The sequence below is a fragment of the Patella vulgata genome, chromosome 6, assembly GCF_932274485.2.
Source record: "Patella vulgata chromosome 6, xgPatVulg1.2, whole genome shotgun sequence".
Lineage (NCBI taxonomy): Eukaryota > Metazoa > Mollusca > Gastropoda > Patellidae > Patella > Patella vulgata.
Window position 1 is genome coordinate 24,995,835 of NC_065884.2, and position 12,529 is coordinate 25,008,363.

Genomic DNA, 12,529 nt, shown 5'->3' on the forward strand with positions numbered 1-12,529 from the left:
TTGTTTAATTTAACATCGGATATTTTGATTACAATAACAAAAACTTTCAATGGAAAATACGAATATAAATGAAAATCTCTTATCTATAAGTATATAATTGATTGAGAAATAATATAATCTATTTCGACTGATGAATTATCCGTTGGCGCACATTCAACGATATTTTAAAATATATAAATATATGGGTATAGATAAAACAAAAAATATTAATGTGGTTGCCTGCAAAAATCTTATGAAAATCGCCTCGACCCCACCACCACCCCACGTTTGTATGTCGAAAATTTCGAAATGATTTCGGCCCCCATTAAAATTACCATAAACAGGTATGTTCCAAATTTAGGGAAAAAAGGAAATTTAAAATTTGGACCTGTAGCATGACGGACCGGCACGCATAATACCCCTCCTCACCACACTATGTTAGTATGTCGAAAATTTCGAAATAATTTTGACCCCATTCAAATTCCCATAACGGTTATGTTCCAAGCTTAGGAAAATAGAAAATTTAGAATTTTGTTCTGTAATATGCAATATAGGCCTATAAAAATCTAACTATCGTTTAACATAGGCCTATAGAAAAAATAAATCATGTACAGTAATTAATTTGTCTAATACATTAAAATGTATAATAATAACAAGTTAAAACAGGACCAGCTAATTGATGGTTAGTGTCATTACTGCAGATAAAAAAAAAAGAATCTGCTTGCTTTGTGTAGAAAAGCGAAGTTCTCGCAGTAAAAAACACATAGGTCGACCAGTAGATTATTTACATATTAAAAACTGTTTGCGCGATTATTTCCATGTATATAACTTCAAATCCTTTAAAACAGTTCACCACTTCAACGTTTTAAATCACATATTATAGTCTGCAGTCCAGTAAAACTTTCCTGGTAGATGATGACTCTTCTCAGACAAAAGTTACCTGAAAAGGGAAAGAAGAGCCAACAGCAACACAGAACAATATTAAACATTTATAATAAATACATGGCTTTAAACGTTTTAAAACTTAAATAATATAGATTTTATATGCACTGTCAATATTAATAAATTGTTGGATTATGTTATCCAAAGGCAACTAACAAGATAAACTATGAATATTTATATCGATTTTAGTAGGCTTTTCTGACAATCTCTAATGTCTGGTATTATCATATTGAAAACCAGCTACGCAACCCTAATTGGGGAGTTGGGTGGCCGAATGGTTAACTCATGCGCATTGGATCCTATGGTCTGTCACTGAGTCAAGTGGTAGGTTTCGATTTTTCTCTTGTACGCGACAAGGAGTAGGGTCACCTGTCTCGTGTTTTTTTTTCTGGATCCTAAAGACCCCGACGCGCAAGCAAATTATTGAAATAAAATTGAACCAATGTTAGTCCTGAAATGACATGGTTCGTGTCGAGTGGATGTTAAACCCACCCCTCTCTCCAACCCTAACTCCCATTTATGATTTTCCAAGTGCTCTGATCGACTGGAAGTATTAACTTACTATTAGCCATATATTGTAAAAAAAAACCCCATCTGTTGGCAAAATCATGCATATAATACAAATAAATAATTAACAGTAGACGTCTGTTACATAAATTCATGAGAAAAATACCATAATAACATGATAATAACAAGTGGTTGCCATGCAACTGCAAGTTACGCCCACATTTCGATAGACTGGACAGGGTCGAAGGGAATAATCCTTTAAGTTACGGTCCGATATGCGACAATATAAAAATGAACCATGATTTTTGGGATAACATATATATATTTTAGGTTGCATCAAAATCGGATAAATATTTTGACTTCTAGTCAGGAGCAAACATCAACCTCGCTAATGGTTAGCACGTGCGCACTGTATCATAAGGCCTGTCATTGAGTCAACTGGCGTGGTTTCGAATTCACGGTTGTACGTGACAAGGAGTAGGGTTGCCTGTCCAACCTAGTGGGTTTTCTCCGGGTCCTCCGGTTTCCTCCCACTGCTAAAGACCCCTAAAATTAAACCATATGTTAGTCCCGAAATGACCTAGTTTGTGTCGAGTGGATGTTAAACCCCATCATTGGCTGCACTTTCATGAATAAGCAATCTCGGGCAATGAAATTAAGCACGTGGTACATAACTGAAAACGGCGACATTATTAAGTCTATATATTGCATTAAAATATGACTTGTTGATTTAGAGTCAAATCGACTATTGACATGATGTAAACATATCGACATAGTTTGTGTCGTTTAGAGGTGAATTTAATGCGTCGAGTCGACTTATTTAGTCGATTTTTTGTAATATAACTCATGAAGTTGACATTTTTAGTTCGATGTGTTGCGATATTATCTCAATAAGTAGGGACCCAAATACGCTTCCATAAATCAGCCACCATACATTTTGCCTTGTAAGGCGATGAATAGTTTACTACAAAGATTTAAAAGTATTATTTGAATTTACTAAAGTGTTTACGAATTCAATAATCTAAATGAATCCGCTGTTTTGCATTCAATCTAATTTATAGTCAAACTCTGTCGAATCGAAAATGGCTTTCTATGTCAATTGATGAAAACCATTCTAATTTTCTTGAACTTTAGCCAAATCATTAAAAATTAAGAACTTTTACATACCTGATTGATGTATCATCAGTCGTCAAGCAGTCGGGACTTCAGCTGTTCTCTATAATGTTGTAAGGGGCCAAAATTAACCACAAACGGTTTCGGGTTTACAAACGTTTATTAAAAACTATCCAATAAAACCCTGAAATTATACAATTTTAATATAAATAACATGTATAATTAATCAAACATATAAAATCAATGCATTTGTATGATTAAAATAATAAATTACATATTAAATTAGCTAAGTCTCTAACTCAACATCATCCAACCCTCTCTGGCCATTGCTGGATTGATATATGATACTTGAGCTTTTGAGGGAGTGTGCTTTTCTTCCCGTTCAATCAAACTTCACAGCAATATGACAGCCCTTCGTTTAATCTGGGGTCTTCCCTAGAACTTTGGACAGTGATTTAAGGTATTAAGGAAGTTACGGTCTGATATGCGTGAACCTCGAAAGGAACCAAGAGATTTGGGATATAAACATGGCTTTTAAGTTTCATTCAAAATTGTGACCTCTAGACAGCCCATAACCTTGATATACCAGATGTTTACACTATTTACGTACGAGGGGCGGCCATTTTGTTCGGCAGTTTTGGTCCGATTTTCACGAAATTCAAACTCAACGAACATTATGGTGTCAAGGTGATATATTCAAACGTTTTATTTTTAAATCGGATAATCGTGACTTTTAGAGGGACCACAAGCAAAAAAACGTGATTTTTCGTATAACCAGGGGCAATAATTCAGGAGGTTAAGATCCGATATGCGCGAATATCGAAAGGAACCATGATCTTTGGGTTATAAACATGCATTTCTAGTTTCATCAAAATTGAGTGAAAATTGTGACCTCTGGCGTGTCCACAAGCTAAAAACGTGATTTTCCGTACAATCAGGTGTCATAATGCATGAAGTTATGGTCCGATACATTCAAATATCGAAAGAAACCTTTGGGAGATAGACCAATATTGTAAGTTTCGTCAAATTCGGATAAAAATTGTGACCTGTATAGAGTGTCCACAAACAAATTGTGGACGGGCGGAGTCCGGACGGACAGGGGCAACGGCATAATACGTACACATGAAAAACCATAAAAATCAAAAATAATAATTGTAATTTCATTATATTCATATATTTAAAATGTTGGCGGGAAGTCATCTATATGAAATAAAGAAATGTAAAAAGGTTTATAAAATGGCGACCTAGTTTAGCGATAACTACAAGGACTCTTTAATCATAAATACATACAAATACATAAACATACCCTATAAAATAGGAGTTTATAATAATACGTATTATTTTAATATGGATACCATATAAATACAAGCAATACAAGACTGAAATTAATAAAATGAATGAATTAAACTAAGTATAATACTCTCAAAATGCACAATATACTTATAGAAATATACTAATAACTTCATTATAACTTCATTATATATAAAATATATATCCTAATTATAATACCATATTAAATAGATAGATATAAAAATCAAGTTAAATAAATATAAAACTTACCAAGTAATACGACGTGCTGTTTATTGTAGAAAGGTTAGCTTGCATGTGAGGGTTTGACAGAGAAGCTGTGATTAGTTTAGTGAGTTAAAAGAGAGTATAGGTTAGACTTGCTATTGAAAAGAGATTTTGGCGAGCTTGAAGATATAACATTAAAGAGACAGTCCCACACATTTAAAAGGGGAATACCATATATACAATAAATACAAATATACACAAAAAAACACTACAACACCTATTACAGGTAACAATAAAACATTATACACGTATTATACACGCATTACATATAACAATGAAATAGATTAGAAACACACCCTGGAAAAGGTGCTTTTAGGTATGGTGGCTGATTGGAAATGAAATGAAATGAAATGGAGTTTAACGTCCTACTGTTCTGCTCCTAACCTGGGCTAATGAAGAAGGGCATACACCATACAGTGTGCTATGAGGGAAATTTTGCCCGGACAGCGGCACTACGGCCTACTCTTATATCGAATTCCAACTGCCAAGGGATCTTTTACGTGCACGCCAATGTGTACACGGGACCTCGGTTTTTCGTCCCATTCGAACGACTAGACAGCTTTCCTTGTCAGCCCCTCCGTCCTGCATCACTGACAAGGGAGAACAACGCCGGAAAATCTGGATGAACTTTCTCGGCCAATGCAGGGATCGAACACCCGACCTCCAGGCTAGCGAGCTAGCGTCTTACCCACTTAGCCATGTGATCCCCTGGCTGATTGGTATCATGTCGCTATGTCGTGGTGTCGCCCTTCATAAGGCGACAACCCGACAACCTAACATAACGACATTTTAACCCGACACTAAGACAACCCGACATCACGACATTTTACCCTGACACCACGACATTAAAAATGCCGTAATGTCGCGTAAAAATGTATTGTCGGATTAAAATGTCGTGATGTCGTGGTGTAGTGATATCGGTATGTCGTGGTGTCGAGTTATCGGCCATATTCCTCTAAATACTATGATTGTGTTCGCCGGGATTTTGCAGCGCGGTTTCTCGATGTTGGTAGTGCAGGACAAAGGGCCTGGCAAAGAACAGTGTCTAGTATTGTAGATAGGACAGACACCCCCCCCCCAAAAAAAAAACAAAACAAAAAAAACCCCAACAATCTCCTGTGTACCCATCGGGGCGCACATAAAGGAATCCTTCACAGTTGAAATTTGATGAAGAAATGCCACGGTCCATTGGAAATTTCTGTCATATGACTCTGCATAGCGTATGCCTATCTTCAATAGTCCGATTGGTTCGGAAAAGTAGGAAAATGAAATGAAATGAAATGGGGTTTAACGTCCAACTGTTCTGCTCCGGGAGCCACATTGGCTAAGTGAGTAAGACGATGGCCGAGAAAGTTCATCAATATTTTCCGGCGTGGTTTCCCCTTGTCAGGGGTGCAGGAAGGAGTGCCTGACAAGGACAGCTGTCTAGTCATTCGGATGGGACGGAAAAACCGAGGGCCCGTGTATACATTGGCGTGCACGTAAAAGATCCCTTGATAATTGGAATTCGATGTAAGAGTAGGCCGTAGCGCCGCTGTCCGGGCAAAATGTCCCTCATAACACACTGAATGGTGTAAGCCCATCTTCATTAACCCAGTCGGAGCAGAACAGTAGGACGTTAAACACAATTTCATATCATCCAATCTCCATTTCATTTCATTTCGTTCTGCTCCGACTGCGCTAATGAAGACACACCCTACACAGTGTACTATGAGGGAAACTTTACCTGGATAGCGGCGCTACGGCCTACCCTTATATTGAATTCCAGCTGTCAGGGCTTCTTTTACGTGCACACCAATATGTAAATGGGGCCTCGGTTTTTCGTACCACCCGAACGACTATACGTTATTCCTTGTCAAGCCCCCGTCCTGCACCACTGTCAAAGAGGAATCACTCCGGAAATGGGGTTTAATGTCCTACTTTTCTGCTAGTCACGGTGACTCAGTGAGTAAGACGTTGGCTCGCTAATGTTGAAGGGGCCTGGCAGGGGATAACGTATAGTCTTTTGGATGGGACGAAAAATCGAGATTGCGTGTACATATTAACGAGCACGTAAAAGACACCCTGACAGTTGTAATTCATTATAAGAGTAGGCCGTAGCGCCGCTATCCGGACAAAGTTTCCCTCACAGTACATTGTATAGTGTATTCCCGTCTTCATTAGCCCAGTCAGAGCAGAACAGTAGAATGTTAAACACAATTTCATATCATTCAATTTCCTACTTTTCTGTACCAATCGGGCTATTGAAGATAGGCATACGCTATGCAGAGTGCTATGACGGAAATTTTCAATGGACCGTGGCATTTCTTCATCGAAATTCAACTGTGAAGAATTATTTTATGTGCACGTCAGTGTGTACACAGGAGCTTGTTTTTCGTCCCATCTACACAACTAGACACTGTACTTTGCCAGACCCTTTGTCCTGCACTACCGACAGGGAGAAACCACGTTGCAAAATCCTGGGGAACTTTCTTGACCAACACCAGGATCAGTGTATATAATCATAGTATTGAGAGGGATATGGCCGACAACCCGACATTTTTACCCGACAATACCCCCCCCACCCCCAAATCAAGAATTGCTTCCGGCGGCCCTGCACGGGACCTCCTTTTTCAGTTCCATCCACACAAGACGCTGTTCCTTATGGTGGCTGATTGGTATCATGTCGTAATGTCGTGATGTCGCCTTTCATAACGCGACAACCCGACATCACGACATTTCTACCCGACAACATGACAACACGTCATTTTTACCCGACATCCCCACATTTTTACCCGACATCACGACATTTTTACCTGACATCACGACATTTTTACCCGACATTACGACACTAAAAATGTCGTGGTGTCATGTTGTCGGGTTGTCGACTTTCATGATCAATGTTATAAGCGGCCACGATGATATTCATAACAAAAAACTGGCAATTAAGAAAATGGTTGATCAAGTGGAAGTAGATTCACACTCACAGTGCAGTTTGAGTTGCATTCGTATCCATTTGTATACGTCCACATTCATAATGTGAACCGTCTTCATTAGCTCAGTCGGAGCAGAACAGTAGGACGTTAAACCCCATTTCATTTCATAATGTGAACATATTATGAAGCCGTCCTTGTCTGTGTGTCTGTCATTGAGTCAAGTGGTGTGGTTTCCAGCCCAAGCTTGTACATGACAAAGAGTAGGGTCGTCTGTCTAACCTCGTGGGTTTTCTCCGGGTCCTGCGGTTTCCTCCCACTGCTGAAGACCCCTACGCGCAAGCGAATTATTGAAATAAAATTGAACTATATGTTAGTCCCGAAATGACCTAGTTTGCGTCGAGTGGACGTTAAACCTCAATTCTCTCTCTCTCTCTCTCTCTCTGTGCGTGTGTGTGTGAGTCTGTGCATCGCCTACAGGCCACAATTCTAACGGATCGTCTTGAAACTTTGAGAAGTGATCAAGAGCAATAAGTCTGAAAGTAATTATCAGCTTATTTATCTCATGAACAAAACAATGTGTATAAATTCCAAGTCAATCGGTTGATAACTTTAGCATCTAGTAGAGCGTCAACAATATTTTCAATTTGATCAAGGGCCACAACTCTGGCATTAATTATTGGAAATCGCTGAATATCATTAGGCGTCTTCGTCTCATGAACTTACACACTGTAGGTGCCATTTTCTCTTTGAAAATAATGCTCATGCCAAATTTGAAGAAAATCCATTAAGAATCGCGGCCTGTAGAGTGTTTACAGACAGCAAAATATTAATATAGGTACCGTCCTGTTATTGAAACGATCGTGGCCGCTTATAACATTGATCATGAAAGTCGACAACCCGACATCACGACAACCTGACATTTTTACTCGACATCACAACATTTTTACCCGACATCACGACATTTTTAGTGTCGTAATGTCGGGTAAAAATGTCGTGATGTCGGGTAGAAATGTCGTGTTGTCAAGTAGAAATGTCGTGATGTCGGGTTATGAAAGACAACATCACGACATTACGAGATGATACCAATCAGTCACCATAATTTTTTTCTTTAAGATAATGTTAAAAATTGATTAACATATGGAATAATTTTAATGTCTCCATCGAATGAAACAGATCCTATTTCTTTATAGAGTCTTGCATAACATATACCCCCTCTATACAAATGGTTCTTTGTAATAATTTTTCTAATTTTGAAGCTAATTTATCTGAGCAGCCATCCAAAATTACGTCAGCCTAATCGAAATGGGGTAGAATAAAAGAAGTATACTGGTTTTTAATGATTTTCTGTTAAGTCGATATTTTAATGATCGAAAAAAATTGATAAGTTTCCCTACTTTATAACAGATATGGTTTATATGGATATCCCATTTGACCGCCTGAACAGTCCTCGTCCTACCCAGTTCCCTACACAAAACAAAACAGTTATCCAAGAGTGTCCTATATACTTATTTAGTCATGGAAAGTGCTATAAAATGATAATCAACATTATCACATTTCCACCCAATTTAAGACGTTGGACCAACCCAAGCCGTATCTCGGAAAAGCTCTTTAAATCACCTGATCACCATCCAGAATCAAAATCTATACAAACCAGCGGCTGCCAGGCAGGGTACGTACGCCCACATTTTGCAAGAGATGGATAGAGAACAAGCTAAAAAAAAAAGTGACTTTCCTTACAATCAGGGGCCATAATCCAGGTAGTTATGATCTGAAATGCACAAATATCGAAATTGACTGAGATATTTGGGATATAAAGATATATTTTAAGTTTCATCAAAATCTGATAAAAATAGTGACTTCTTGAAGGTACCAAAGGAACCAAGATCTTTGTGATATAAACATAAATTTAAAGTTTCATCAAAATCGGATAAAAATTGTGGCCTTTAGAGGGTCCACAACATTGATATGCCATATTTTTACACTATTTGCGCAAATATCCAAAGGAACCAAGATCTTTGGGTTATAAACATGCATTACAGGTTTCATCAAAATCAGATGAAAATTGTGACCTCTAGAGTGTCCAAAAGCTAAAAACGTGATTTTTCGTTCAATCAGGGGCCATAATCCATTAGTTATGGTCCGATACATGCCTATTTCAAGTTTCATCAAAATTAGATAAAAATTGTGACCAGTAGAGTGTACACAAACAAATTGTGGACAGACAGATGTCCGGATACACAGAAGCGGCAACAATATATGTCCACATAAAATTGTGGGTGTATAAAAACTGCTCTGGTAAAACTTGATCTCATAAATTCTCCTCTCGAATGGCGATTCCCCACCTGGAGCTGCTGGACTATATGTTCCATAGTTTTGGCGAAAATATGAAAAAAACTCTTTGCTGGAAATCAGGTAGGAAAGTAGTACCGCACAGTAGAGCGGTACACAAGTCCTTGTCGCAGTACTCTACTACATGATGCAGTAGAGTTCACGTGTTCGCTTTTAAAGACCCCTACTTGCAAGTGAATTATTGACATAATATTGTATGTGTTAGTCCCATAATGACAGTTTGCGTTGAGTTAAATTCTCCCTCTCTAAATATAAAAACAAATACACAATGCAGTTGATTTTGAATAGATATTCATTATATTTATCATCTGATTAAAATCTTTCATAAAATAATAAAAAAAATAATTTAGAAAACAATCTTATATACATGATGCAAAGCAAATAAATCATAGTTTTATATAAAATAATCATGATAAATTATAATAAATTCAATAACAAATATATTGATATATGTTAATATAATTGCACACTTCATATACGTATTATACCCATAATACAAAATTGGAACATATCTTTATATCTATGTTGGAAATAACTTAAAAAGAAGAGCTGTAAAGTATGTTAGCTTTGAAAATAAATAAGTGGTATCGATTTCTACATTTAAATTTAATAAGTCACAATTTTAATACTTTTTTAATTTTTGGTTTTGTAGGCAGATGGTTAAAGTTTGGGAGGGCAATCATGATAGAGTAAACACAACATAATACAACTGAAAACAAAAAAAACCCTGTTACCTTAGATTATTATAAATCAGAAAAATAAAATGTTGTGTATCCCTGGTTAATTTCATTAAATACATAATTAATGTGTCTATAAAATACACCAGCATAAAAATAAGTAATTTAAATCATACAAAATACAAACTATTTTTGTTTTTATATACCATGTTAAATTTTTTAATTAGAATGGTATAGAATATATATAATTTATGCATCAATATTTGCAATATGTGGACAAATGCCTTGATATGGTTCCAGGCATCCTTGTGTATCCAGAACAACAATTTGTGTGCAGAATTGTATTTACAAATTCCAACTTTAACCACTAAAAATATTTTGATTATAAACAAATATATTTATACATAACAAATAAAATAAAACTTTCTACAAAACTGGCTGGTATGGTCATAAATACTGCTTTGGTAGTATGCATTGTGTAACACATAATGTAAACATGCACATACATTGTCACAAACAAGGAATTTGTTTTAAAAAAAACTAAATAATTCAAAACTGTACCCTAAAAAATATTTAATAATTTGATTTTTCAGTTTGATATAAATATCAAAATTGCATAATTAATGTTTTAAATATACACTGGAATACTTTAACACCAAAAGAAATATCCGTCACCCCGCAAATAGAAAATAAAAACATGGTTTGCCAGGCACTGAATCATATGTCCACTAGGAGCCAAGTTGTCTAAAAAGTTACTAGCTAACTCATAAACATTTAAAAAATATCAGGTCATAATTACTGTAAGGTCTCTAGCGTGCTAACAAGATTTTTAAACAAACTCAATCCACTTTGGAAGTTATTGCAAATCTATAGGATTGTTCCTTTCAACATAATATAAATTCCAGGAAAGTTCTACAGTCTTCTTCGTTATTAATTTCAAAAACGTATATTGATTATTGTGCCCTTTATTGTACTACAATAAATGTGAACGACAGACCAAAGTGCCATAACTATGGGAATTATTGAAAACCAATAGAGTTCTTCCTTTCAATGGATAGACAATCAAATTAAATTTAAGAAATAGGATCATAACTGAAACCTCTATAAGGTGGTAACAAGATTGTATAACAAAGGGGAATAACTCAGTTATCGAGAACAATTGAAGATCAATAACCTATATCGATTTCAAAGAGATGTAGCCTCTAATGAGCTAGCAAGAAATGTGAATGACAGACGAATTGACAGACAGGGTGACGGTAATATAAAACCATATTAAAATGTGGGCATATAAATTATTAAAAAATTGTCAACACAACTTTAATATAAACAACACAGTTTCTAAGGGTAGCAATTATTCTTGAAACGATTAATAAACCCTATTACTAAATTCCATCATTAATAAAATTAATACTGATTTCATTTTTTTGATTATTTGCACAATTCTTAAACTTTTAAGTGTTTCTAAACCTTAATGAATAAAATTTTTTTTTAATAAGTCTTTTGATTTTCATACAGTGTTCACATTTGTTTTAAAAAACAATCTCAATTTAACAATAACATAACTTATTAACAAACAGTAAAACAGACAATAACATCTTAACTACATAACAGAATAAAATGTCTAATATTCTTAAAAACAGAGGCACATTGACAGCAAAAATAATACTCATGTAGCTATTGAAAATAATTGTATGGGAAAACCATTAACCGTTATTGATCACCTTTTGATTTCAAATATTGGGAACTTAAAAATCCTTTTCTAACTTAAAAAAGGTATAACAAATAAACCAAAAATTTCAGATAATAGGTCATTCTAAGTTTTGCATTAATATCAATCCTCAAAAAGCATGGTTAACATTCAATAAGACATTTATAAGCAAGAATATGGCAAAGCACACACTACTTATACTGCCAGGTCTAATTTACTTATCTCAACTATTAAATCTTATCCTTCTTTTTTGTCTTAACATATATCAAGAAAAACTAATCCTATTATTGTCTATTTCATTACTATCTGAGAACATTGGCATAATTAATCTTCATTTACCAGACTTATACACAACTACACCTTTGAATAATCCCTGGGCTCTATTAGTAACTGGCAGAACAACACATCAGTGGTAAAAATGCTTTATACATGATTAGGTGCAATAGTAGGTTGGTAAGGTTTTGTACTGCGCATGGCATGGAAGCCTGTTTGAATTACTGATACTAGTCTATCTGAATACTAACTACAGTAAAAATAAAATTTAGTACCTTTTTTGAACAAATAATGAATTACTTAAAACAATACCTATCTTCAAAATATTAAATATTCTTGCATATTTGAGTTGAGTATTACATATAAATTCCTATACTCTACATACTAATATTGCTATGAACTGACAAAAAAGTATAATTTTTAGTTTGTTTTGAAACATGTAGTATACAAGAGAAATCAAATATAAAATCCATAATTGAGCAATGATGTGT

The 12,529-nt window shown here is 35.4% G+C and overlaps 1 long non-coding RNA gene across 1 annotated transcript; it reads right to left on the bottom strand.

Annotated features, from left to right (window-relative positions):
* Positions 1–160: 160 nt before the first annotated feature.
* Positions 161–4,185, bottom strand: LOC126823396 (uncharacterized). Its single transcript, XR_007681143.2, has 3 exons — positions 4,102–4,185; positions 2,596–2,725; positions 161–919 (listed from the first exon to the last, which is right to left on the bottom strand). It is a non-coding gene; the product is annotated as an uncharacterized LOC126823396 (long non-coding RNA).
* Between the last annotated feature and the right edge of the window lie 8,344 nt (positions 4,186–12,529).